Source organism: Lissotriton helveticus, chromosome 12 (genome assembly GCF_964261635.1).
Source record: "Lissotriton helveticus chromosome 12, aLisHel1.1, whole genome shotgun sequence".
Classification (NCBI taxonomy): Eukaryota; Metazoa; Chordata; class Amphibia; order Caudata; family Salamandridae; genus Lissotriton; species Lissotriton helveticus.
In genome coordinates, this window is record NC_136073.1 from 162,344,576 (window position 1) to 162,371,018 (window position 26,443).

Below are 26,443 nucleotides of genomic sequence, written 5' to 3' on the forward strand. Positions count from 1 at the left end.
GGCTGGCATCGGGGAGGCAAATGGCACCTCATCGGGACTTCCAGGGAAGTTCGGCCATCTGGTCGCCCCATAGGAAAGCATTGCGGGCGACCAGATGGCCGAGGGGAGAGGGGCGACCAGATGGCCGATGGGATCTGGGCAACCAGATGGCCGAGGGGATTTGGGCTACCAGATGGCCGAGGGGATCTGGGCAACCAGATGGCCAGGCACAAAAGGGAAGCTGTCTGGACACCCTGTGCCCCAAAGAAGGAGTGAGCGGGTGCCAGGGCATGGTGGACCGGAGGCCCAGAGCCCCAGATGGGCCCCAGCCATGGAGGCTGCCAGGGGGCCCGACAGGCCCTCCGACCCGGGGCCCCCCGGACACCTTGATGAGCAGAGAGGCCTACACGGGCACAACGGAACCCCGACCCGGGCCCTTGGCAGTGCAGCAGGCAGGGGGACGGGGCCCAGGGCCCGAGCACCCGACCGGGAGCCCGGCGGGGCCCCTGGAACCAGCCGGGGCTCCCAGGCACGGAGGCGCAGGGGAAGCCTGCCCCGGGCCTGCCGGACACCGTCCTGGGCCCCCTGCCGCGCGGCAGGACCCAGGACGGAGCTTCGGGTGGGGAGGCCAACCTCACCGGGGCCCTTAGGGGCCCCTGACGGAGCTCCTGAACTCAGCCAAGCACGGGGGAGCTCCCCGGGCACCACGGAACCCTGTCCCGGGCCTTTGGCAGCACGGCAGGCCGGGGGACAGGGCCCTGGGCCAGAGCACCCCACCCGGGGCACAGCGGGGCCCCTGGACCCAGCTGGGGCTCCCAGGCACGGAGGCACAGGGGAAGCCTTCCGCGGGCCCTCCCGGACCCCATCCGAGGCTTCCTGCCACGCGACAGGGCCAGGGACGGACCCGGGGCTGGGGCCGCATCCTGGTCCGTCCAGCTGCCAGCTGAGGACCGCTAGGTCGTGAGGGGTCCCAGAGTACCTTGTCCCTAGTAATCCGGAGGAAGGCTACCCCTCTTTCTGGGGACAAGTGTGCACCGCGAGGCTCAGGGGACCCTGGGCGCGAACGTGCCTGACCTCCTGGAGCCCTCGCTGGGATCCGAGAGGCGAATGGCACCTCATAGGCACTTCCAGGGAAGTACGGCCATCTAGTCGCCACATAGCAAAGCGTTGCGGGCGACCAGATGGCCGGGATCGAAAGGACTCCCTGCTTCCCACCCAGAGCCTTCGCGGTAGGGCTTCTGCCTGCCCACGACGGGCAGGGCTCGGGGACACCGGCTGGGCATCAGGCACAGTGAGGACCACTAGAGCTCTCAGGCCCGGACGCCCGGGGGACGAATGCCCGGGACGCATGTAGCCCGTCCTGGGCACTTTTCCATGCCATTGGCCTGGAGCGCCCCGACACCCAGGGGAGGACCACCCTGAAAACCATGGAGCCCGACCCGGGCACTCTGCCATACCGTCAGCCTGGATGGAGCCCCTGACGCCCGGGGGGACGAATGCCCGGGACGCATGGAGCCCGTCCTGGGCACTTTTCCATGCCGTCGGCCTGGAACCCCCTTACACCCAGGGGAGGACCACCGTGAAAACCATGGAGCCCGACCCGGGCACTCTGCCATACCGTCAGCCTGGATGGAGCCCCGGACGCCCGGGGGGACGAATGCCCGGGACGCATGGAGCCCGACCTGGGCACTTTTCCATGCCGTCGGCCTGGAACCCCCTTACACCCAGGGGAGGACCATCGTGAAAACCATGGAGCCCGACCCGGGCACTCTGCCATACCGTCAGCCTGGATGGAGCCCCGGACACCCGGGGGACGAATGCCCGGGACGCATGGAGCCCGTCCTGGGCACTTTTCCATGCCGTCGGCCTGGAGCCCCCTTACACCCAGGGGAGGACCACCGTGAAAACCATGGAGCCCGACCCGGGCACTCTGCCATACCGTCAGCCTGGATGGAGCCCCGGACGCCCGGGGGACGAATGCCCGGGACGCATGGAGCCCGTCCTGGGCACTTTTCCATGCCGTCGGCCTGGATGGAGCCCCGGGCGCCCGGGGGACGAATGCCCGGCACGCATGGAGCCCGACCCGGGCACTCTGCCATACCGTCAGCCTGGATGGAGCCCCGGACGCCCGGGGAACGACTGCCTCGGAGCCATGGAGCCCGTCCTGGGCAATTTGACATGCCGTCGGCCTGGCGGAAGGAAGCCCCGGGTGGCCTAGGGAGGTGTTACCCAGGCATAGCCTATCTGGTCCCCATGGCAGAGAACCACCAGCCTTGGAGGGGTGTCCGGGCATACCCTGTCCCGAGTAATCCGGAGGAAAATTACCCTCCTTTCCTCTAAACTGTGCACGCGAGGTGACAGAGGGGACCCAAAGCGTGAAAGTACCCGACCTCCTGGAGCACTGGCTGGGATCTGGGAGACGAATGGCACCTCATCGGGACTTCCAGGGAAGCCCGGCCACCTGGTTGCCCCATTGGAAAGCATTGCGTGCGACCAGATGGCCGGGATCGAAAGTGCTTCCCACCCCGAGCCTTCGCGGTAGGGCTCCTGCCTGCCTGCCCACGCAAGGCAGGGCTCAGGGACCCCGGCTGGGCCTCAGGCGCGGTGTGGACCACCGGAGCTCTAGGGCCCGGACGACCTGGGGGAGGAATGCCCGGGACCCGTGGAGCCCGTCCTGGGTACTTTGACATGCCGTCGGCCTGGAGGTGGGAGCCCCGGACGCCGGGGGGGGGAAGCTGCCCAGGACCCATGGAGCCCGTCCTGGGCATTGAGCCATGCCGTTGGCCTGGAGATGTGAGCCCCGGACGCCCGGGGGAGGACTGCCCGGTACCCGTGGAGCCAGTCCTGGGCACTTTGACATGCCGTCGGCCTGGAGGTGGGTGCCCCGGACGCCCGGGGGAGGACTGCCCGGTACCCGTGGAGCCAGTCCTGGGCACTTTGACATGCCGTCGGCCTGGAGATGGGTGCCCCGGACGTCCGGGGGAGGTCTGCCCGGGACCCATGGAGCCCGTCCTGGGTACTTTGCCATGCCGTTGGCCTCCTGGAGATGGGTGTCCCGGACGCCCGGGGGAGCACTGTCCCGGACCCATGGAGCCCGTCCTGGGCATTGTGCCATGCCATTGGCCCGGAGAAGGGATCCCCGGCCGCCTAGGGAGGTGTTGCCCAGGCATATCTTATCTGGTCCCCCGGGCAGAGAACCACGAGCCTGCGAGGAGTGTCGGGGAATACCCTGTCCCTAGTAATCCGGAGGAAGGTTACCCCTGTTTCTTGGAATCTGTGCGCACAGAGTGACGGAGGGGACCCAGGCCGCAGAGGCGCCCGACCTCCTGGAGCCCTCGCTGGGATCGGGGAGGCAAATGGCACCTCATCGGGACTTCCAGGGAACCCCGGCCATCTTGTCGCCCCATTGGAAAGCATTGCTTGCGACCAGATGGCCGAGCGGAAACGTGCGACCAGATGGCCGGGATCGAAAGGACTCCCAGCTCCCCACCACCCACCTTCGCGGTAGGGTTCCCGCCTGCCTGCCCACGCAAGGCAGGGCTCAGGGACACCGGCTGGGCCTCAGGCGCGGGGTGGACCACCAGAGCTCTCGGGCTCGGACGCCTGGGGGAGGACTGCCCGGGACCCGTTGACCCCGTCCTGGGCACTCTGATCTGCCGCCGGCTCCGGGGATCGAACCGTGATCACCAGATGGGGATATCCCAAAAATCTGGCGTGGATACGGCCCGCCAGGACAGGTTTGGACACCCCTGCTCTATATAGTTCTTAAAGAATGGACTCTAATTAAATCTAAGCTAGGGATAGCATACTTCTCCAACTATGCACCGATCTGGGACCTTTCAGGACTCTCCTCGCAATATATTGACACTGTCAAAACCGCTTTGCGGGAAGCAGGAATAACACATTGGGGAGATTTAGTCGTAGAAGGGTCCTTATTGAATTGGGAACTATTTTCAGACAAGGTAACCTCACCATCATCCTGGTATATATACCTACAATGGTCCAGCTGGCTGCGAATTCAAATAAAGGAAAAGGCTAAATTTGGTGGAGTTAGTATATTGGAAAGAAATCTAGTTGAGAAACCTTATGGAGGGAAAGAAGTAGCTTTTTATTACTGGAATATTATTGAAGAAGCAGAGGGCGAATTTGATCTTCCGGTAAAACTTTGGGGTGGAGAGGAAGAACTCCAGGCAGAAGAGAAATGGATAGAATCTTTTAGTCTTCTCTATAAAATCATTAAACCTGCCTGGTTGAGGCGCAATCAACTATTTACACTACATCGAGCGTACTATTCCCCCAAAAAGCTCTCCAAGTTTCAACCAGGGAAGTGCTATAGTAAATGCTCCCTCCCAGCTGCCTCAGACCTACATATGTTTTGGGAATGTCCGAATATTAAGACATTCTCGCAAGATGTTAAGGCATCACTAGAATCAATTCTTCGAATCCCTATTCCTATCTCATGGTCTTTAGTCATATTTGGGATAAATAATAACATCAAGGGGCTAGAAAGAGAATTTCTTTATTACGCTATCCTAATAGCAAGAAGGGAACTATGCAAAAACTGGGTTAATGTCAACTCTCCGACCCATACAGAGTGGTTGTCTTCACTTTATGAAGTATCGAAGGTTGATTTGGCCAGAGCCTGTAGCGCTCGATCTCTGAGATTCTGGAACTTTTTAGTTAATTGGAGACGGGATAACTAAAGAGCCTGTTTTTTTGTTTTTTTTTTTGTTTTTTCTTCCCCCCCGGGTCCGATGATTAAGCCTAAGTCTCCATGTCCAATGGGAGGCACCCCACGCCACAACGTTATTGGACTATCGGCCGACAACGAGCTTGAATGGAGATGGTCCGTGCGGGGCTCTTCCTCATTAAGACATCAGGTCCACTCTGTGGGAGGTCTTTAAGCCAATCCCTGGCTTCGCGATGGCACAGAAACGACTGTCTTCCTGCAGCTAGAGTTTTCCCTGTAGCGACAAAGTGGCCTATGAGGAAAAAAAACAAAAAAAAAACAGGGACAAGGAGCTCAAATGAGATCAATTGCGCCTAAATAGAGCCCGTGAAGGAACAGTTACACAGCTAAGAAAAGGGAAAGAAAGACTAGGGAAAAAACACAGAAAGAGCCTGTAGATAAAATTATCTTCCTGGGACAGCAGGTTAAGAGAAATTACACAGGGAGCAGTTAAGCTTGTAACACGGGAGAATAAAAAAGAAAATGCACTTTTATGAAGTGTGTTTGTCTAATCAAGCAAGCACTTTTGTTCTATTTCTCTATTTGCTTCTTTTGTTGGTAAAGTAAGATTCAAGTGCACATGCAGGTATGACTGAGAGAGCCAGGGTATAATAATTTGACGCGTTTGCACCAGCGCTGATGTAGGAAGAGAGGTATAGCAAAGACATGAAAGGGGTAGCGATAATAAATATGTGAAGAGGCAATAATGACACCAAAATAAGCCACCTATTTATAAAACTGACATGGAAGAAATACTAAAGGTTAACTTCTAAAATTGTAGCCGAAGATAAAAATACTCTCGTTGTCGGCAGGATTCGTACCTGCGTGGGAGACGTCAATGGATTTCGAGACCATCGCCTTAACCACTCGGCGACAAAAACTTACAGTGAGCTTTGTGCAAATAATCTGTATGAAAGTTTTCAAGGTGTCCCACAGCAAATTCCGGATATTCTGCATTGCACTTTTTAAAAACAATACAAACAAGCAGGTACAAGGAGCTCAAATGAGATTAATTGCACCTAAATAGAGCACGTAAAGGAACAGTTACACAGCTAAGAAAAGGGAAAGAAAGACTAAGGAAAAAACACAGAAAGAGCCTGTAGATAAAATTATCTTCCCGGGACAGCAGGTTAAGAGAAAATACACAGGGAGCAGTTGAGCTTGTAACACGGGAGAATGAAAAAGAAAATGCAGTTTTATGAAGTGTGTTTACCTAATCCAGCAAGCGCTTTTGTTCTATTTCTCTATTTGCTTCTTTTATTGGTAAAGTAAGTTTCAAGTGCACATGCAGGTATGACTGAGAGAGCCAGGGTATAATAATTTGAAGCTTTTGCATCAGCGCTAATGTAGAAAGAGAGGTATAGCAAAGACATGAAAGGGGTAGCGATAATAAATATGTGAAGAGGCAATAGTGACACCAAAATAAGCCACCTATTTATAAAACTGACATGGAAGAAATACTAAAGGTTAACTTCTAAAATTGTAGCCGAAGATAAAAATACTCTTGTCGTCGGCAGGATTCGAAACTGTGCGGGGAGACGCCAATGGATTTCAAGTCCATCGCCCTAACCACTCGGCCACAACAGCTTACACTAAGCTGTGGGCAAATAATCTGTATGAAAGTTTTCAAGGTGTCCCACAGCAAATTCCTGATGTTCTGCAATGCACTTTATAAAAACAATACAAACAAGCAGGTAAAAGGAGCTCAAATGAGATTAATTGCGCCTAAATAGAGCACATAAAGGAACAGTTACAAAGCTAAGAAAAGGGAAAGAAAGACTAGGGAAAAAACACAGAAAGAGCCTGTAGATAAAATTATCTTCCTGGGACAGCAGGTTAGGAGAAAATACACTGGGAGCAGTTAAGCTTGTAACACGGGAGAATAAAAAAGAAAATGCACTTTTATGAAGTGTGTTTGCCTAATCCAGCAAGCACGTTTGTTCTATTTCTCTATTTGCTTCTTTTATTGCTAAAGTAAGTTTCAAGTGCACATGCAGGTATGACTGAGAGAGCCAGGGTATAATAATTTGAAGCGCTTGCACCAGCGCTGATGTAGGAAGAGAGGTATAGCAAAGACATGAAAGGGGTAGTGATAATAAATATGTGAAGAGGCAATAGTGACACCAAAATAAGCTACCTATTTATAAAACTGAGATGGAAGAAATACTAAAGGTTAACTTCTAAAATTGTAGCCGAAGATAAAAATACTCTTGTCGTCAGCAGGATTCGAACCTGTGCGGGGAGACCCCAATGGATTTCAAATCCATCGCCTTAACCACTCAGCCACAACAACTTACAAGTAAGCTTTGTACAAATAATCTGTATGAAAGTTTTCAAGGTGTCCAACAGCAAATTCCTGATGTTCTGCAAAGCACTTTTTAAAAACAATACAAACAAGCGGGTACAAGGAGCTCGAATGAGATTAATGGCGCCTAAATAGAGCACGTAAAGGAACAGTTACACAGCTAAGCAAAGGGAAAGAAAGACTAGGGAAAAACACAGAAAGAGCCTGTAGATAAAATTATCTTCCTGGGACAGCAGGTTAAGAGAAATTACACAGGGAGCAGTTAAGCTTGTAACACAGGAGAATAAAAAAGAAAATGCACTTTTATGAAGTGTGTTTGCCTAATGCAGCAAACACGTTTGTTCTATTTCTCTATTTGCTTCTTTTATTGGTAATGTAAGTTTCAAGTGCACATGCAGGTATGACTGAGAGAGCCAGGGTATAATAATTTGACGATTTTGCATCAGCGCTAATGTAGCAAGAGAGGTATAGCAAAGACATGAAAAGGGTAGCAATATTAAATATGTGAAGAGGCAATAGTGACACCAAAATAAGCCACCTATTTATAAAACTGACATGGGAGAAATACTAAAGGTTACCTTCTGAAATTGTAGCCGATGATAAAAATACTCTCATTATTAGTAGGATTTGAACTTGCGCAGGGAGACCCCAATGGATTTCTAGCCCATCCCCTTAACCACTCGGCCACAACAACTTACTGGAAGCTTTCAAATAATCTGTATGAAAGTTTTCAAGGTGTCCCACAGCAAATTCCTGATGTTCTGCAATGCACTTTTTAAAAACAATACAAACAAGCAGGTACAAGGAGCTCAAATGAGATTAATTGCGCCTAAATAGAGCACGTAAAGGAACAGTTACACAGCTAAGAAAAGGGAAAGAAAGACTAGGGAAAAAACACAGAAAGAGCCTGTAGATAAAATTATCTTCCTGGGACAGCAGGTTAGGAGAAATTACACAGGGAGCAGTTAAGCTTGTAACACGGGAGAATGAAAAAGAAAATGCAGTTTTATGAAGTGTGTTTGCCTAATCCAGCAGGCACTTTTGTTCTATTTCTCTATTTGCTTCTTTCATTGGTAAAGTAAATTTCAAGTACACATGCAGGTATGACTGAGAGAGCCAGGGTATAATATTTTGAAGCGTTTGCACCATCGCTAATGTAGGAAGAGAGGTATAGCAAAGACATGAAAGGGGTAGCAAAAATAAATATGTGAAGAGGCAATAGCGACACCAATATAAGCCACCTATTTATAAAACTGACATGGAAGAAATACTAAAGGTTAACTTCTAAAATTGTAGCCGAAGATGAAAATATTCTCGTTGTCGGCAGGATTCGAACCTGCGCGGGGAGACCACAATGGATTTCTAGTCCATCGCCTTAACCACTCGGCCACAACAACTTACAGTAAGCTTTGTGCAAATAATCTGTATGAAAGTTTTCAAGGTGTCCCACAGCAAATTCCTGATGTTCTACAATGCACTTTTTAAAAACAATACAAACAAGCAGGTACAAGGAGCTCAAATGAGATTATTTGCGCCTAAATAGAGCACGTAAAGGAACAGTTACACAGCAAAGAAAAGGGAAAGAAAGACTAGGGAAAAAACACAGAAAGAGCCTGTAGATAAAATTATCTTCCTGGGACAGCAGGTTAAGAGAAATTACACAGGGAGCAGTTAAGCTTGTAACACGGGAGAATAAAAAAGAAAATGCAGTTTTATGAAGTGTGTTTGCCTAATCCAGCAAGCACTTTTGTTCTATTTCTCTATTTGCTTCTTTCCTTGGTAAAGTAAGTTTCAAGTACACATGCAGGTATGACTGAGAGAGCCAGGGTATAATATTTTGAAGCGTTTGCACCATCGCTAATGTAGGAAGAGAGGTATAGCAAAGACATGAAAGGGGTAGCAAAAATAAATATGTGAAGAGGCAAGAGTGACACCAATATAAGCCACCTATTTATAAAACTGACATGGAAGAAATACTAAAGGTTAACTTCAAAAATTGTAGCCGAAGATGAAAACACTCTCGTTGTTGGCAGGATTCGAACCTGCAGGGGGAGACCCCAATGGATTTCGAGACCATCGCCTTAACCACTCGGCCACAACAACTTACAGTAAGCTTCGTGCAAATAATCTGTATCAAAGATTTCAAGGTGTCCCACAGCAAATTCCTGATGTTCTACAATGCACTTTTTAAAAACAATACAAACAAGTAGGTACAAGGAGCTCAAATGAGATTAATTGCACCTAAATAGAGCACGTAAAGGAACAGTTACACAGCTAAGAAAAGGGAAAAAAGACTAGGGAAAAAACACAGAAGGAGCATGTAGATAAAATTATCTTCCTGGGACAGCAGGTTAAGAGAAATTACACAGGGAGCAGTTAAGCTAGTAACACGGGAGAATAAAAAAGAAAATGCAGTTTTATGAAGTGTGTTTGCCTAATCCAGCAAGCACTTTTGTTCTATTTCTCTATTTGCTTCTTTTATTGGTAAAGTAAGTTTCAAGTGCACATGCAGGTATGACTGAGAGAGCCAGGGTATAATAATTTGAAGCGCTTGCACCAGCGCTGATGTAGGAAGAGAGGTATAGCAAAGACATGAAAGGGGTAGCGATAATAAATATGTGAAGAGGCAATAGTGACACCAAAATAAGCGACCTATTTATAAAACTGAGATGGAAGAAATACTAAAGGTTAACTTCTAAAATTGTAGCCGAAGATGAAAATACTCTCGTTGTCGGCAGTATTCGAAACAGTGCGGGGAGACCCCAATGGATTTTGAGTCCATCGCCTTAACCACTCGGCCACAACAACTTACTGTAAGCTTTGTGCAAATAATCTGTATGAAAGTTTTCAAGGTGTCCCACAGCAAATTCCTATTGTTCTGCAATGCACTTTTTAAAAACAATACAAACAAGCAGATACAAGGAGCTCAAATGAGATTAATTGCGCCTAAATAGAGCACGTAAAGGAACAGTTACACAGCTAAGAAAAGGGAAAGAAAGACTAGGGAAAAACACAGAAAGAGCCAGTAGATAAAATTATCTTCCTGGGACAGCAGGTTAAGAGAAATTACACAGGGAGCAGTTAAGCTTGTAACACGGGAGAATAAAAAAGAAAATGCACTTTTATGAAGTGTCTTTGCCTAATCCAGCAAGCACGTTTGTTCTATTTCTCTATTTGCTTCTTTTATTGGTAAAGTAAGTTTCAAGTGCACATGTAGGTATGACTGAGAGAGCAAGGGTATAATAATTTGAAGCGCTTGCACCAGCGCTGATGTAGGAAGAGAGGTATAGCAAAGACATGAAAGGGGTAGCGATAATAAATATGTGAAGAGGCAAGAGTGACACCAAAATAAGCCACCTATTTATAAAACTGACATGGAAGAAATACTAAAGGTTAACTTCTAAAATTGTAGCCGAAGATGAAAATACTCTCGTTGTCGGCAGGATTCAAACCTGCGCGGGGAGACCCCAATGGATTTCGAGTCCATCGCCTTAACCACTCGGCCACAACAACTTAAAGTAGCGCTTTGTGCAAATAATCTGTATGAAAGTTTTCAAGGTGTCCCACAGCAAATTCCTAATGTTCTACAATGCACTTTTTAAAAACAATACAAACAAGCAGGTACAAGGAGCTCAAATGAGATTAATTGCGCCTAAATAGAGCACATAAAGGAACAGTTACACAGCTAAGAAAAGGGAAAGAAAGACTAGGGAAAAAACACAGAAAGAACCTGTAGATAAAATTATCTTCTTGGGACAGCAGGTTAAGAGAAATTACACAGGGAGCAGTTAAGCTTGTAACACGGGAGAATAAAAAAAAAAATGCACTTTTATGAAGTGTGTTTGCCTAATCCAGCAAGCACTTTTGTTCTATTTCTCCCTTTGCTTCTTTTATTGGTAAAGTAAGTTTCAAGTGCACATGCAGGTATGACTGAGAGAGCCAGGGTATAATAATTTGAAGCGTTTGCACCAGCGCTGATGTAGGAAGAGAGGTATAGCAAAGACATGAAAGGGGTAGCGATAATAAATATGTGAAGAGGCAACAGTGACACCAAAATAAGCCACCTATTTATAAAACTGAGATGGAAGAAATACTAAAGGTTAACTTCTAAAATTGTAGCCGAAGATAAAAATACTCTCGTTGTCGGCAGTATTCAAAACTGCGTGGGGAGACCCCAATGGATTTCTAGTCCATCACCTTAACCACTCGGCCACAACAACTTACTGTACGATTTGTGCAAATAATCTGTATGAAAGTTTTCAAGGTGTCCCACAGCAAATTCCTGATGTTCTGCAATGCACTTTTTAAAAACAATACAAACAAGCAGGTACAAGGAGCTGAAATGAGATTAATGGCGCCTAAATAGAGCACGTAAAGGAACAGTTACACAGCTAAGAAAAGGGAAAGATGACTAGGGAAAAACACAGAAAGAGCCTGTAGATAAAATTATCTTCCTGGGACAGCAGGTTAAGAGAAATTACACAGGGAGCAGTTAAGCTTGAAACACGGGAGAATAAAAAAGAAAATGCACTTTTATGAAGTGTGTTTGCCTAATCCAGCAAGCACGTTTGTTCTATTTCTCTATTTGCTTCTTTTATTGGTAAAGTAAGTTTCAAGTGCACATGCAGGTATGACTGAGAGAGCCAGGGTATAATAATTTGAAGCACTTGCACCAGCGCTGATGTAGGAAGAGAGGTATAGCAAAGACATGAAAGGGGTAGTGATAATAAATATGTGAAGAGGCAATAGTGACACCAAAATAAGCTACCTATTTATAAAACTGAGATGGAAGAAATACTAAAGGTTAACTTCTAAAATTGTAGCCGAAGATAAAAATACTCTTGTCGTCGGCAGGATTCGAAACTGTGCGGGGTGACGCCAATGGATATCAAGTCCATCGCCCTAACCACTCGGCCACAACAGCTTACACTAAGCTTTGGGCAAATAATCTGTATGAAAGTTTTCAAGGTGTGCCACAGCAAATTCCTGATGTTCTGCAATGCACTTTATAAAAACAATACAAACAAGCAGGTACAAGGAGCTCAAATGAGATTAATTGCGCCTAAATAGAGCACATAAAGGAACAGTTACACAGCTAAGAAAAGGGAAAGAAAGACTAGGGAAAAAACACAGAAAGAGCCTGTAGATAAAATTATCTTCCTGGGACAGCAGGTTAGGAGAAAATACACTGGGAGCAGTTAAGCTTGTAACACGGGAGAATAAAAAAGAAAATGCACTTTTATGAAGTGTGTTTGCCTAATCCAGCAAGCACGTTTGTTCTATTTCTCTATTTGCTTCTTTTATTGGTAAAGTAAGTTTCAAGTGCACATGCAGGAATGACTGAGAGAGCCAGGGTATAATAATTTGAAGCGCTTGCACCAGCGCTGATGTAGGAAGAGAGGTATAGCAAAGACATGAAAGGGGTAGTGATAATAAATATGTGAAGAGGCAATAGTGACACCAAAATAAGCTACCTATTTATAAAACTGACATGGAAGAAATACTAAAGGTTAACTTCTAAAATTGTAGCCGAAGATAAAAATACTCTTGTTGTCAGCAGGATTCGAAACTGTGCGGGGAGACCCCAATGGATTTCAAATCCATCGCCTTAACCACTCAGCCACAACAACTTACAGTAAGCTTTGTGCAAATAATCGGTATGAAAGTTTTCAAGGTGTCCAACAGCAAATTCCTGATGTTCTGCAAAGCACTTTTTAAAAACAATACAAACAAGCAGGTACAAGGAGCTCGAATGAGATTAATGGCGCCTAAATAGAGCACGTAAAGGAACAGTTACATAGCTAAGCAAAGGGAAAGAAAGACTAGGGAAAAAACACAGAAAGAGCCTGTAGATAAAATTATCTTCCTGGGACAGCAGGTTAAGAGACATTACACAGGGAGCAGTTAAGCTTGTAACACAGGAGAATAAAAAAGAAAATGCACTTTTATGAAGTGTGTTTGCCTAATGCAGCAAGCACGTTTGTTCTATTTCTCTATTTGCTTCTTTTATTGGTAATGTAAGTTTCAAGTGCACATGCAGGTATGACTGAGAGAGCCAGGGTATAATAATTTGACGATTTTGCATCAGCGCTAATGTAGCAAGAGAGGTATAGCAAAGACATGAAAGGGGTAGCAATATTAAATATGTGAAGAGGCAATAGTGACACCAAAATAAGCCACCTATTTATAAAACTGACATGGGAGAAATACTAAAGGTTACCTTCTGAAATTGTAGCCGATGATAAAAATACTCTCATTTTCAGCAGGATTCGAACTTGTGCAGGAGACCCCAATGGATTTCGAATCCATCGCCTTAACCACTCAGCCACAACAACTTACAGTAAGCTTTGTGCAAATAATCTGTATGAAAGTTTTCAAGGTGTCCAACAGCAAATTCCTGATGTTCTACAATGCACTTTTTAAAAACAATACAAACAAGCAGGTACAAGGAGCTCAAATGAGATTAATTGCGCCTAAATAGAGCACGTAAAGGAACAGTTACACAGCTAAGAAAAGGGAAAGAAAGACTAGGGAAAAAACACAGAAAGAGCCTGTAGATAAAATTATCTTCCTGGGACAGCAGGTTAAGAGAAATTACACTGGGAGCAGTTAAGCTTGTAACACGGGAGAATAAAAAAGAAAATGCAGTTTTATGAAGTGTGTTTGCCTAATCCAGCAAGCACTTTTGTTCTATTTCTCTATTTGCTTCTTTCATTGGTAAAGTAAGTTTCAAGTACACATGTAGGTATGACTGAGAGAGCCAGGGTATAATATTTTGAAGCGTTTGTACCATCGCTAATGTAGGAAGAGAGGTATAGCAAAGACATGAAAGGGGTAGCAAAAATAAATATGTGAAGAGGCAATAGTGACACCAATATAAGCCACCTATTTATAAAACTGACATGGAAGAAATACTAAAGGTTAACTTCAAAAATTGTAGCCGAAGATGTAAATACTCTCGTTGTTGGCAGGATTCGAACCTGCAGGGGGAGACCCCAACAGATTTCAAGACCATCGCCTTAACCACTCGGCCACAACAACTTACAGTAAGCTTCGTGCAAATAATCTGTATCAAAGTTTTCAAGGTGTCCCACAGCAAATTCCTGATGTTCTACAATGCACTTTTTAAAAACAATACAAACAAGCAGGTACAAGGAGCTCAAATGAGATTAATTGCGCCTAAATAGAGCACGTAAAGGAACAGTTACACAGCTAAGAAAAGGGAAAGAAAGACTAGGGAAAAAACACAGAAAGAGCATGTAGATAAAATTATCTTCCTGGGACAGCAGGTTAAGAGAAATTACACAGGGAGCAGTTAAGCTAGTAACACGGGAGAATAAAAAAGAAAATGCAGTTTTATGAAGTGTGTTTGCCTAATCCAGCAAGCACTTTTGTTCTATTTTTCTATTTGCTTCTTTTATTGGTAAAGTAAGTTTCAAGTGCACATGCAGGTATGACTGAGAGAGCCAGGGTATAATAATTTGAAGCGCTTGCACCAGCGCTGATGTAGGAAGAGAGGTATAGCAAAGACATGAAAGGGGTAGCGATAATAAATATGTGAAGAGGCAATAGTGACACCAAAATAAGCTACCTATTTATAAAACTGAGATGGAAGAAATACTAAAGGTTAACTTCTAAAATTGTAGCCGAAGATGAAAATACTCTAGTTGTCGGCAGTATTCTAAACAGTGCAGGGAGACCCCAATGGATTTTGAGTCCATCGCCTTAACCACTCGGCCACAACAACTTACTGTAAGCTTTGTGCAAATAATCTGTATGAAAGTTTTCAAGGTGTCCAACAGCAAATTCCTGATGTTCTGCAAAGCACTTTTTAAAAACAATACAAACAAGCAGGTACAAGGAGCTCGAATGAGATTAATGGCGCCTAAATAGAGCACGTAAAGGAACAGTTACACAGCTAAGCAAAGGGAAAGAAAGACTAGGGAAAAACACAGAAAGAGCCTGTAGATAAAATTATCTTCCTGGGACAGCAGGTTAAGAGAAATTACACAGGGAGCAGTTAAGCTTGTAACACGGGAGAATAAAAAAGAAAATGCACTTTTATGAAGTGTGTTTGCCTAATGCAGCAAGCACGTTTGTTCTATTTCTCTATTTGCTTCTTTTATTGGTAATGTAAGTTTCAAGTGCACATGCAGGTATGACTGAGAGAGCCAGGGTATAATAATTTGAAGATTTTGCATCAGCGCTAATGTAGCAAGAGAGGTATAGCAAAGACATGAAAGGGGTAGCAATATTAAATATGTGAAGAGGCAATAGTGACACCAAAATAAGCCACCTATTTATAAAACTGACATGGAAGAAATACTAAAGGTTACCTTCTGAAATTGTAGCCGATGATGAAAATACTCTCGTTATTAGCAGGATTCGAACTTGCACGGGGAGACCCCAATGGACTTCTAGCCCATCGCCTTAACCACTCGGCAACAACAACTTACTGGAAGCTTTCAAATAATCTGTATGAAAGTTTTCAAGGTGTCCCACAGCAAATTCCTGATGTTCTGCAATGCACTTTTTAAGAACAATACAAACAAGCAGGTACAAGGAGCTCAAATGAGATTAATTGCGCCTAAATAGAGCACGTAAAGGAACAGTTACACAGCTAAGAAAAGGGAAAGAAAGACTAGGGAAAAAACACAGAAAGAGCCTGTAGATAAAATTATCTTCCTGGGACAGCAGGTTAAGAGAAATTACACAGGGAGCAGTTAAGCTTGTAACACGGGAGAATGAAAAAGAAAATGCAGTTTTATGAAGTGTGTTTGCCTAATCCAGCAGGCACTTTTGTTCTATTTCTCTATTTGCTTCCTTCATTGGTAAAGTAAATTTCAAGTACACATGCAGGTATGACTGAGAGAGCCAGGGTATAATATTTTGAAGCGTTTGCACCATCGCTAATGTAGGAAGAGAGGTATAGCAAAGACAGGAAAGGGGTAGCAAAAATAAATATGTGAAGAGGCAATAGTGACACCAATATAAGCCACCTATTTATAAAACTGACATGGAACAAATACTAAAGGTTAACTTCTAAAATGTTAGCCGAAGATGAAAATATTCTGGTTGTCGGAAGGATTCGAACCTGCGCGGGGAGACCCCAATGGATTTCTAGTCCATCGCCTTAACCACACTGCCACAACAACTTACAGTAAGCTTCGTGCAAATAATCTGTATGAAAGTTTTCAAGGTGTCCCACAGCAAATTGCTGATGTTCTACAGTGCACTTTTGAAAAACAATACAAACAAGCAGGTACAAGGAGCTCAAATGAGATTAATTGCGCCTAAATAGAGCACGTAAAGGAACAGTTACACAGCTAAGAAAAGGGAAAGAAAGACTAGGGAAAAAACACAGAAAGAGCCTGTAGATAAAATTATCTTCCTGGGACAGCAGGTTAAGAGAAATTATACAGGGAGCAGTTAAGCTTGTAACACGGGAGAATAAAAAAGAAAATGCAGTTTTATGAAGTGTGTTTGCCTAATCCAGCAAGCACTTTTGTTCTATTTCTCTATTTGCATCTTTCATTGGTAAAGTAAGTTTCAAGTACACATGCAGGTATGACTGAGAGAGCCAGGGTATAATATTTTGAAGCGTTTGCACCATCGCTAATGTAGGAAGAGAGGTATAGCAAAGACGTGAAAGGGGTAGCAAAAATAAATATGTGAAGAGGCAATAGTGACACCAATATAAGCCACCTATTTATAAAACTGACGTGGAAGAAATACTAAAGGTTAACTTCAAAAATTGTAGCCGAATATGAAAATACTCTCATTGTTGGCAGGATTCGAACCTGCAGGGGGAGACCCCAATGGATTTCGAGTCCATCGCCTTAACCACACGGCCACAACCACTTACAGTAATCTTCGTGCAAATAATCTGTATCAAAGTTTTCAAGGTGTCCCACAGCAAATTCCTGATGTTCTACAATGCACTTTTTAAAAACAATACAAACAAGCAGGTACAAGGAGCTCAAATGAGATTAATTGCGCCTAAATAGAGCACATAAAGGAACAGTTACACAGCTAAGAAAAGGGAAAGAAAGACTAGGGAAAAAACACAGAAAGAGCCTGTAGATAAAATTATCTTCCTGGGACAGCAGGTTAAGAGAAATTACACAGGGAGCAGTTAAGCTTGTAACACGGGAGAATAAAAAAGAAAATGCAGTTTTATGAAGTGTGTTTGCCTAATCCAGCAAGCACTTTTGTTCTATTTCTCTATTTGCTTCTTTTATTGGTAAAGTAAGTTTCAAGTGCACATGCAGGTATGACTGAGAGAGCCAGGGTATAATAATTTGAAGCGCTTGCACCAGCGCTGATGTAGGAAGAGAGGTATAGCAAAGACATGAAAGGGGTAGCGATAATAAATATGTGAAGAGGCAATAGTGACACCAAAATAAGCTACCTATTTATAAAACTGAGATGGAAGAAATACTAAAGGTTAACTTCTAAAATTGTAGCCGAAGATGAAAATACTCTCGTTGTCGGCAGTATTCGAACCAGCGCGGGGAGACCCCAATGGATTTTGAGTCCAGCGCCTTAACCACTCGGCCACAACAACTTACTGTAAGCTTTGTGCAAATAATCTGTATGAAAGTTTTCAAGGTGTCCCACAGCAAATTCCTGTTGTTCTGCAATGCACTTTTTAAAAACAATACAAACAAGCAGATACAAGGAGCTCAAATGAGATTAATTGCGCCTAAAAAGAGCACGTAAAGGAACAGTTACACAGCTAAGAAAAGGGAAAGAAAGACTAGGGAAAAACACAGAAAGAGGCTGTAGATAAAATTATCTTCCTGGGACAGCAGGTTAAGAGAAATTACACAGGGAGCAGTTAAGCTTGTAACATGGGAGAATAAAAAAGAAAATGCACTTTTATGAAGTGTGTTTGACTAATCCAGCAAGCACGTTTGTTCTATTTCTCTATTTGCTTCTTTTATTGGTAAAGTAAGTTTCAAGTGCACATGCAGGTATGATTGAGAGAGCAAGGGTATAATAATTTGAAGCGCTTGCACCAGCGCTGATGTAGGAAGAGAGGTATAGCAAAGACATGAAAGGGGTAGCGATAATAAATATGTGAAGAGGCAAGAGTGACACCAAAATATGCCACCTATTTATAAAACTGACATGGAAGAAATACTAAAGGTTAACTTCTAAAATTGTAGCCGAAGATGAAAATACTCTTTCGTTGTCGGCAGGATTTGAACCTGCGCAGGGAGGCCCCAATGGATTTAGAGTCCATCGCCTTAAACATTCAGCCACAACAACTTACAGTAAGCTTTGTGCAAATAATCTGTATGAAAGTTTTCAAGGTGTCCCACAGCAAATTCCTGATGTTCTGCAATGTACTTTTTAAAAACAATACAAACAAGCAGGTACAAGGAGCTCAAATGAGATTAATTGCGCCTAAATAGAGCACGTAAAGGAACAGTTACACAGCTAAGAAAAGGGAAAGAAAGGCTAGGGAAAAAACACAGAAAGAGCCTGTAGATAAAATTATCTTCCTGGGACAGCAGGTTAAGAGAAATTACACAGGGAGCAGTTAAGCTTGTAACACGGGAGAATAAAAAAGAAAATGCACTTTTATGAAGTGTCTTTGCCTAATCCAGCAAGCACTTTTGTTCTATTTCTCCCTTTGCTTCTTTTATTGGTAAAATAAGTTTCAAGTGCACATGCAGGTATGACTGAGTGAGCCAGGGTATAATAATTTGAAGCGTTTGCACCAGCGCTGATGTAGAAAGAGAGGTATAGCAAAGACATGAAAGGGGTAGCGATAATAAATATGTGAAGAGGCAATAGTGACACCAAAATAAGCCACCTATTTCTAAAACTGAGATGGAAGAAATACTAAAGGTTAACTTCTAAAATTGTAGCCGAAGAAAAAATTATTCTTGTTGTCGGCAGGATTCGAACCTGTGCGGGGAGACCCCAATGGATTTCTAGTCCATCGCCTTAACCACTCAGCCACAACAACTTACTGTAAGCTTTGAGCAAATAATCTGTATGAAAGTTTTAAAGGTGTCCCACAGCAAATTCCTGATGTTCTGCAATGCACTTTTCAAAAACAATACAAACAAGCAGGTACAAGGAGCTCAAATGAGATTAATGGCGCATAAATAGAGCACGTAAAGGAACAGTTACACAGCTAAGAAAAGGGAAAGAAAGACTAGGGAAAAAACACAGAAAGAGCCTGTAGATAATATTATCTTCCTGGGACAGCAGGTTAAGAGAAATTACACAGGGAGCAGTTAATCTTGTAACACGGGAGAATAAAAAAGAAAATGCACTTTTATGAAGTGTCTTTGCCTAATCCAGCAAGCACTTTTGTTCTATTTCACTATTTGCTTCTTTTATTGGTAAAGTAAGTTTCAAGTGCACATGCAGGTATGACTGAGAGAGCCAGGGTATAATAATTTGAAGCACTTGCACCAGCGCTGATGTAGGAAGAGAGGTATAGCAAAGACATGAAAGGGGTAGCGATAATAAATATGTGAAGAGGCAAAAGTGACACCAAAATAAGCCACTTATTTATAAAACTGACATGGAAGAAATACTAAAGGTTAACTTCTAAAATTGTAGCTGTAAAAATACTTTCGTTGTCGGCAGGATTCGAACCTGCACAGGGAGACCCCAATGGATTTCAAGTCCATCACCTTAACCACTCGGCCACAACAACTTACAGTAAGCGTTGTGCAAATAATCTGTATGAAAGTTTTCAAGGTGTCCCACAGCAAATTCCTGATGTTCTGCAATGCACTTTTTAAAAACAATACAAACAAGAAGGTACAAGGAGCTCAAATGAGATTAATTGCGCCTAAACAGAGCACGTAAAGGAACAGTTACACAGCTAAGAAAAGGGAAAGAAAGACTAGGGAAAAAACACAGAAAGAGCCTGTAGATAAAATTATCTTCCTGGGACAGCAGGTTAAGAGAAATTACACAGGGAGCAGTTAAGCTTGTAACACGGGAGAATAAAAAAGAAAATGCAGTTTTATGAAGTGTGTTTGCCTAATCCAGCAAGCACTTTTGTTCTATTTCTCTATTTGCTTCTTTCATTGGTAAAGTAAGTTTCAAGTACACATGCAGGTATGACTGAGAGAGCCAGGTTATGATATTTTGAAGCGTTTGCACCATCGCTAATGTAGGAATAGAGGTATATTAAAGACATAAAAGGGGTAGCAAAAATAAATATGTGAAGAGGCAATAGTGACACCAATATAAGCCACCTATTTATAAAACTGACATGGAAGAAATACTAAAGGTTAACTTCAAAAATTGTAGCCGAAGATAAAAATACTCTCGTTGTCGGCAGGATTCGAACATGCGTGGTAGACTTCAATGGATTTCGAGTCCATCGCCTTAACCACTCGGCCACAATAACTTACAGTAAGCTCTGTGCAAATAATCTGTATGAAAGTTTTCAAGGTGTCCCACAGCAAATTCCTGATGTTCTGCAATGCACTTTTTAAAAACAATACAAACAAGCAGGTACAAGGAGCTCAAATGAGATTAATTGCACCTAAATAGAGCACGTAAAGGAACAGTTACACAGCTAAGAAAAGGGAAAGAAAGACTAGGGAAAAAACACAGAAAGAGCCTGTAGATAAAATTATCTTCCTGGGACAGCAGGTTAAAAGGAATTACACAGGGAGCATTTAAGCTTGTAACACGGGAGAATAAAAAAGAAAATGCAGTTTTATGAAGTGTGTTTGCCTAATCCAGCAAGCACTTTTGTTCTATTTCTCTATTTGCTTCTTTCATTGGTAAAGTAAGTTTCAAGTACACATGCAGGTATGACTGAGAGAGCCAGGGTATAATATTTTGAAGCGTTTGCACCATCGCTAATGTAGGAAGAGAGGTATAGCAAAGACATGAAAGGGGTAGCAAAAATAAATATGTGAAGAGGCAATAGTGACACCAATATAAGCCACCTATTTATAAAACTGACATGGAAGAACTACTAAAGGTTAACTTCTAAAATTGTAGCCGAAGATGAAAATACTTTCATTGTCGGCAGGATTCAAACCCGCGCGGGGACAACCCAATGGATTTTGAGTCCATCGCCTTAACCACTTGGCCACAACAACTTACAGTAAGCTTTGTGTAAATAATCTGTATGAAAGTTTTCAAGGTGTCCCACAGCAAATTCCTGTTGTACTGCAATGCACTTTTTAAAAACAATACAAACAAGCAGGTACAAGGAGCTCAAATGAGACAAATTGCGCCTAAATAGAGAGCGTAAAGGAACTGTTACACAGCTAAGAAAAGGGAAAGAAAGGCTAGGGAAAACACACAGAAAGAGCCTGTAGATAAAATTATCTTCCTGGGACAGCAGGTTAAGAGAAATTACACAGGGAGCAGTTCAGCTTGTAACACGGGAGAATAAAAAAGAAAATGCAGTTTTATGAAGTGTGTTTGCCTAATCCAGCAAGCACTTTTGTTCTATTTCTCTATTTGCTTCTTTCATTGGTAAAGTAAGTTTCAAGTACACATGCAGGTATGACTGAGAGAGCCAGGGTATAATATTTTGAAGCGTTTGCACCATCGTTAATGTAGGAAGAGAGGTATATCAAAGACATAAAAGGGGTAGCAAAAATAAATATGTGAAGAGGCAATAGTGACACCAATATAAGCCACCTATTTATAAAACTGACATGGAAGAAATACTAAAGGTTAACTTCAAAAATTGTAGCCGAAGATAAAAATACTCTCGTTGTCGGCAGGATTCGAACTTGCGTGGTAGACTTCAATGGATTTCGAGTCCATCGCATTAACCACTCGGCCACAACAATTTCCTGTAATCTTATTGCAAATAATCTGTATGAAAGTTTTCAAGGTGTCCCACAGCAAATTCCTGATGTTCTGCAATGCACTTTTCAAAAACAATACAAACAAGCAGGTACAAGGAGCTCAAATGAGATTAATGGCGCCTAAATAGAGCACGTAAAAGAACAGTTACACAGCTAAGAAAAGGGAAAGAAAGACTAGGGAAAAAACACAGAAAGAGCCTGTAGATAAAATTATCTTCCTGGGACAGCAGGTTAAGAGAAATTACACAGGGAGCAGTTAAGCTTGTAACACGGGAGAATAAAAAAGAAAATGCAGTTTTATGAAGTGTGTTTGCCTAATCCAGCAAGCACTTTTGTTCTATTTCTCTATTTGCTTCTTTCATTGGTAAAGTAAGTTTCAAGTACACATGCAGGTATGACTGAGAGAGCCAGGGTATAATATTTTGAAGCGTTTGCACCATCGCTAATGTAGGAAGAGAGGTATAGCAAAGACATGAAAGGGGTAGCAAAAATAAATATGTGAAGAGGCAATAGTGACACCAATATAAGCCATCTATTTATAAAACTGACATGGAAGAAATACTAAAGGTTAACTTCTAAAATTGTAGCCGAAGATGAAAATACTCTCGTTGTCGGCAGGATTTGAACCTGCACAGGGAGACCCCAATGGATTTCGAGTCCATCGCCTGAAACATTCAGCCACAACAACTTACAGTAAGCTTTGTGAAAATAATCTGTATGAAAGTTTTCAAGGTGTCCCACAGCAAATTCCTGATGTTCTGCAATGCACTTTTTAAAAACAATACAAACAAGCAGGTACAAGGAGCTCAAATGAGACTAATTGCGCCTAAACAGAGCACGTAAAGGAACAGTTACACAGCTAAGAAAAGGGAAAGAAAGGCTAGGGAAAAAACACAGAAAGAGCCTGTAGATAAAATTATCTTCCTGGGACAGCAGGTTAAGAGAAATTACACAGGGAGCAGTTAAGCTTGTAACACGGGAGAATAAAAAAGAAAATGCACTTTTATGAAGTGTCTTTGCCTAATCCAGCAAGCACTTTTGTTCTATTTCTCCCTTTGCTTCTTTTATTGGTAAAGTAAGTTTCAAGTGCACATGTAGGTATGACTGAGTGAGCCAGGGTATAATAATTTGAAGCGTTTGCACCAGCGCTGATGTAGGAAGAGAGGTATAGCAAAGACATGAAAGGGGTAGCAAAAATAAATATGTAAAGAGGCAATAGTGACAAGAATATAAGCCACCTATTTATAAAACTGACATGGAAGAAATACTAAAGGTTAACTTCTAAAAATGTAGCCGAAGACGAAAATACTCTCATTGTCGGCAGGATTCGGACCTGCGAGGGGAGAGCCCAATGGATTTCGAGTCCATCCCCTTAACCACTCAGCCACAACAACTTACTGGTAGCTTTGTGCAAATAATCTGTACGAAAGTTTTCAAGGTGTCCCACAGCAAATTCCTGATGTTCTGCAATGCACTTTTTAAAAACAATACAAACAAGCAGGTACAAGGAGCTGAAATGAGATTAATGCCGCCTAAATAGAGCACGTAAAGGAACAGTTACACAGCTAAGAAAAGGGAAAGAAAGCCTAGGGAAAAAACACAGAAAGAGCCTGTAGATAAAATTATCTTCCTGGGACAGCAGGTGAAGAGAAATTACACAGGGAGCAGTTAAGCTTGTAACACAGGAGAATAAAAAAGAAAATGCACTTTTATTAAGTGTGTTTGCCTAATCCAGCAAGCACGTTTGTTCTATTTCTCTATTTGTTTCTTTTATTGGTAAAGTAAGTTTCAAGTGCACATGGCGGTATGACTGAGAGAGCAAGGGTATAATAATTTGAAGCGCTTGCACCAGTGCTGATGTAGGAAGAGAGGTATAGCAAAGACATGAAAGGGGTAGCAAAAATAAATATGTGAAGAGGCAATAATGACACCAATATAAGCCACCTATTTATAAAACTGACATGGAAGAAATACTAAAGGTTAACTTCTAAAATTGTAGCTGAAGACGAAAACACTCTCGTTGTCGGCAGGATTTGAACCTGCGCGGGGAGCACCCAATGGATTTCAAGTCCATCTCCTTAACCACTCGGCCACAACAACTTACTGCAAGCTTTGTGCAAATAATCTGTATGAAAGTTTTCAAGGTGTCCCACAATAAATTCCTGATGTTCTGTAATGCACTTTTTAAAAACAATACAAACAAGCAGGTACAAGGAGCTCAAATGAGATTAATGGTGTCTAAATAGAGCACGTAAAGGAACAGTTACACAGCTAAGAAAAGGGAAAGAAAGTCTAGGGAAAAAACACAGAAAGAGCCTGTAGATAAAATTATCTTCCTGGGACAGCAGGTTAAGAGAAATTACATAGGGAGCAGTTAAGCTTGTAACACGGGAGAATAAAAAAGAAAATGCAGTTTTATGAAGTGTGTTTGCCTAATCCAGCAAGCACTTTTGTTCTATTTCTCTATTTGCTTCCTTCATTGGTAAAGTAAGTTTCAAGTACACATGCAGGTATGACTGAGAGAGCCAGGGTATAATATTTTGAAGCGTTTGCACCATCGCTAATGTAGGAAGAGAGGTATAGCAAAGACATGAAAGGGGTATCAAAAATAAATATATGAAGAGGAAATAGTGACACCAATATAAGCTACCTATTTATAAAACTGACATGGAAGAAATACTAAAGGTTAACTTCTAAAATTGTATCAGAATACGAAAATACTCTCGTTGTCGGCAGGATTCGAAACTGCGCGGGGAGACCCCAATGGATTTCGAGTCCATCACCTAAACCACTCGGCCACAACAACTTACTGTAAGCTTTGTGCAAATAATCTGTATGAAAGTTTTCAAGGTGTCCCACAGCAAATTCCTGATGTTCTGCAATGTACTTTTTAAAAACAATACAAACAAGCAGGTACAAGGAGCTCAAATGAGATTAATGGCGCCTAAATAGAGCACGTAAAGGAACAGTTACACAGCTAAGAAAAGGGAAAGAAAGACTAGGGAAAAAACACAGAAAGAGCCTGTAGATAAAATTATCTTCCTGGGACAGCAGGTTAAGAGAAATTACACAGGGAGCAGTTAAGCTTGTAACACGGGAGAATAAAAAAGAAAATGCACTTTTATTAAGTGTGTTTGCCTAATCCAGCAAGCACGTTTGTTCTATTTCTCTATTTGCTTCTTTTATTGGTAAAGTAGTTTGCAGGTATGACTGAGAGAGCAAGGGTATAATAATTTGAAGCGCTTGCACCAGCGCTGATGTAGGAAGAGAGGTATAGCAAAGACATGAAAGGGATAGCAAAAATAAATATGTAAAGAGGCAATAGTGACAAGAATATAAGCAACCTATTTATAAAACTGACATGGAAGAAATACTAAAGGTTAACTTCTAAAATTGTAGCCGAAGACGAAAATACTCTCGTTGTCAGCAGGATTCGAACCTGCGCGGGGAGACCCCAATGGATTTCGAGTCCATCGCCTTAACCACTCGGCCACAACAACTTACTGTAAGCTTTGTGCAAATAATCTGTATGAAAGTTTTCAAGGTGTCCCACAGCAAATTCCTGATGTTCTGCAATGCACTTTTTAAAAACAATACAAACAAGCAGGTACAAGGAGCTCAAATGAGATTAATGGCGCCTAAATAGAGCACGTAAAGGAACAGTTACGAAGCTAAGAAAAGGGAAAGAAAGACTAGGGAAAAAACACAGAAAGAGCCTGTAGATAAAATTATCTTCCTGGGACAGCAGGTTAAGAGAAATTACACAGGGAGCAGTTAAGCTTGTAACACGGGAGAATAAAAAAGAAAATGCAGTTTTATGAAGTGTGTTTGCCTAATCCAGCAAGCACTTTTGTTCTATTTCTCTATTTGCTTCTTTCATTGGTAAAGTAAGTTTCAAGTACACATGCAGGTATGACTGAGAGAGCCAGGGTATAATATTTTGAAGCGTTTGCACCATCGCTAATGTAGGAAGAGAGGTATAGCAAAGACATGAAAGGGGTATCAAAAATAAATATATGAAGAGGAAATAGTGACACCAATATAAGCTACCTATTTATAAAACTGACATGGAAGAAATACTAAAGGTTAACTTCTAAAATTGTATCAGAAGACGAAAATACTCTCGTTGTCGGCAGGATTCGAACCTGCGCGGGGAGACCCCAATGGATTTCAAGTACATCACCTTAACCACTCGGCCACAACAACTTACTGTAAGCTTTGTGCAAATAATCTGTATGAAAGTTTTCAAGGCGTCCCACAGCAAATTCCTGATCTGCAATGCACTTTTTAAAAACAATACAAACAAGCAGGTACAAGGAGCTCAAATGAGATTAATGGCGCCTAAATAGAGCACGTAAAGGAACAGTTACACAGCTAAGAAAAGGGAAAGAAAGACTAGGGAAAAAACACAGAAAGAGCCTGTAGATAAAATTATCTTCCTGGGACAGCAGGTTAAGAGAAATTACACAGGGAGCAGTTAAGCTTGTAACACGGGAGAATAAAAAAGAAAATGCACTTTTATTAAGTGTGTTTGCCTAATCCAGCAAGCACGTTTGTTCTATTTCTCTATTTGCTTCTTTTATTGGTAAAGTAAGTTTCAAGTGCACATGCAGG

The 26,443-nt window shown here is 42.9% G+C and overlaps 21 non-coding genes across 21 annotated transcripts; all 21 read right to left on the minus strand.

The window, feature by feature from the left end:
* Positions 1 to 6,213: 6,213 nt before the first annotated feature.
* On the minus strand, positions 6,214 to 6,295 carry TRNAS-UGA (transfer RNA serine (anticodon UGA)). Its single transcript has one exon. It is a non-coding gene; the product is annotated as a tRNA-Ser (tRNA).
* Positions 6,296 to 6,919: 624 nt separating this feature from the next.
* Positions 6,920 to 7,001, minus strand: TRNAS-UGA (transfer RNA serine (anticodon UGA)). The gene has a single exon. It is a non-coding gene; the product is annotated as a tRNA-Ser (tRNA).
* A 1,327-nt stretch (positions 7,002 to 8,328) lies between these two features.
* Positions 8,329 to 8,410, minus strand: TRNAS-AGA (transfer RNA serine (anticodon AGA)). Its single transcript has one exon. It is a non-coding gene; the product is annotated as a tRNA-Ser (tRNA).
* A 624-nt stretch (positions 8,411 to 9,034) lies between these two features.
* On the minus strand, positions 9,035 to 9,116 carry TRNAS-CGA (transfer RNA serine (anticodon CGA)). Its single transcript has one exon. It is a non-coding gene; the product is annotated as a tRNA-Ser (tRNA).
* Positions 9,117 to 9,739: 623 nt separating this feature from the next.
* Positions 9,740 to 9,821, minus strand: TRNAL-CAA (transfer RNA leucine (anticodon CAA)). Its single transcript has one exon. It is a non-coding gene; the product is annotated as a tRNA-Leu (tRNA).
* A 623-nt stretch (positions 9,822 to 10,444) lies between these two features.
* Positions 10,445 to 10,526, minus strand: TRNAS-CGA (transfer RNA serine (anticodon CGA)). Its single transcript has one exon. It is a non-coding gene; the product is annotated as a tRNA-Ser (tRNA).
* A 625-nt stretch (positions 10,527 to 11,151) lies between these two features.
* TRNAS-AGA (transfer RNA serine (anticodon AGA)) lies at positions 11,152 to 11,233 on the minus strand. The gene has a single exon. It is a non-coding gene; the product is annotated as a tRNA-Ser (tRNA).
* A 1,328-nt stretch (positions 11,234 to 12,561) lies between these two features.
* On the minus strand, positions 12,562 to 12,643 carry TRNAS-UGA (transfer RNA serine (anticodon UGA)). Its single transcript has one exon. It is a non-coding gene; the product is annotated as a tRNA-Ser (tRNA).
* A 1,329-nt stretch (positions 12,644 to 13,972) lies between these two features.
* TRNAS-UGA (transfer RNA serine (anticodon UGA)) lies at positions 13,973 to 14,054 on the minus strand. Its single transcript has one exon. It is a non-coding gene; the product is annotated as a tRNA-Ser (tRNA).
* A 624-nt stretch (positions 14,055 to 14,678) lies between these two features.
* Positions 14,679 to 14,760, minus strand: TRNAL-CAA (transfer RNA leucine (anticodon CAA)). Its single transcript has one exon. It is a non-coding gene; the product is annotated as a tRNA-Leu (tRNA).
* Positions 14,761 to 16,792: 2,032 nt separating this feature from the next.
* Positions 16,793 to 16,874, minus strand: TRNAS-CGA (transfer RNA serine (anticodon CGA)). Its single transcript has one exon. It is a non-coding gene; the product is annotated as a tRNA-Ser (tRNA).
* A 624-nt stretch (positions 16,875 to 17,498) lies between these two features.
* TRNAL-CAA (transfer RNA leucine (anticodon CAA)) lies at positions 17,499 to 17,580 on the minus strand. The gene has a single exon. It is a non-coding gene; the product is annotated as a tRNA-Leu (tRNA).
* A 1,331-nt stretch (positions 17,581 to 18,911) lies between these two features.
* Positions 18,912 to 18,993, minus strand: TRNAS-AGA (transfer RNA serine (anticodon AGA)). The gene has a single exon. It is a non-coding gene; the product is annotated as a tRNA-Ser (tRNA).
* A 620-nt stretch (positions 18,994 to 19,613) lies between these two features.
* Positions 19,614 to 19,695, minus strand: TRNAS-UGA (transfer RNA serine (anticodon UGA)). Its single transcript has one exon. It is a non-coding gene; the product is annotated as a tRNA-Ser (tRNA).
* A 624-nt stretch (positions 19,696 to 20,319) lies between these two features.
* Positions 20,320 to 20,400, minus strand: TRNAS-CGA (transfer RNA serine (anticodon CGA)). Its single transcript has one exon. It is a non-coding gene; the product is annotated as a tRNA-Ser (tRNA).
* Positions 20,401 to 21,024: 624 nt separating this feature from the next.
* TRNAL-CAA (transfer RNA leucine (anticodon CAA)) lies at positions 21,025 to 21,106 on the minus strand. The gene has a single exon. It is a non-coding gene; the product is annotated as a tRNA-Leu (tRNA).
* A 1,329-nt stretch (positions 21,107 to 22,435) lies between these two features.
* TRNAS-CGA (transfer RNA serine (anticodon CGA)) lies at positions 22,436 to 22,517 on the minus strand. The gene has a single exon. It is a non-coding gene; the product is annotated as a tRNA-Ser (tRNA).
* A 1,330-nt stretch (positions 22,518 to 23,847) lies between these two features.
* Positions 23,848 to 23,929, minus strand: TRNAS-UGA (transfer RNA serine (anticodon UGA)). The gene has a single exon. It is a non-coding gene; the product is annotated as a tRNA-Ser (tRNA).
* Positions 23,930 to 24,553: 624 nt separating this feature from the next.
* On the minus strand, positions 24,554 to 24,635 carry TRNAS-CGA (transfer RNA serine (anticodon CGA)). The gene has a single exon. It is a non-coding gene; the product is annotated as a tRNA-Ser (tRNA).
* A 612-nt stretch (positions 24,636 to 25,247) lies between these two features.
* On the minus strand, positions 25,248 to 25,329 carry TRNAS-CGA (transfer RNA serine (anticodon CGA)). Its single transcript has one exon. It is a non-coding gene; the product is annotated as a tRNA-Ser (tRNA).
* Positions 25,330 to 25,953: 624 nt separating this feature from the next.
* On the minus strand, positions 25,954 to 26,035 carry TRNAS-UGA (transfer RNA serine (anticodon UGA)). Its single transcript has one exon. It is a non-coding gene; the product is annotated as a tRNA-Ser (tRNA).
* Between the last annotated feature and the right edge of the window lie 408 nt (positions 26,036 to 26,443).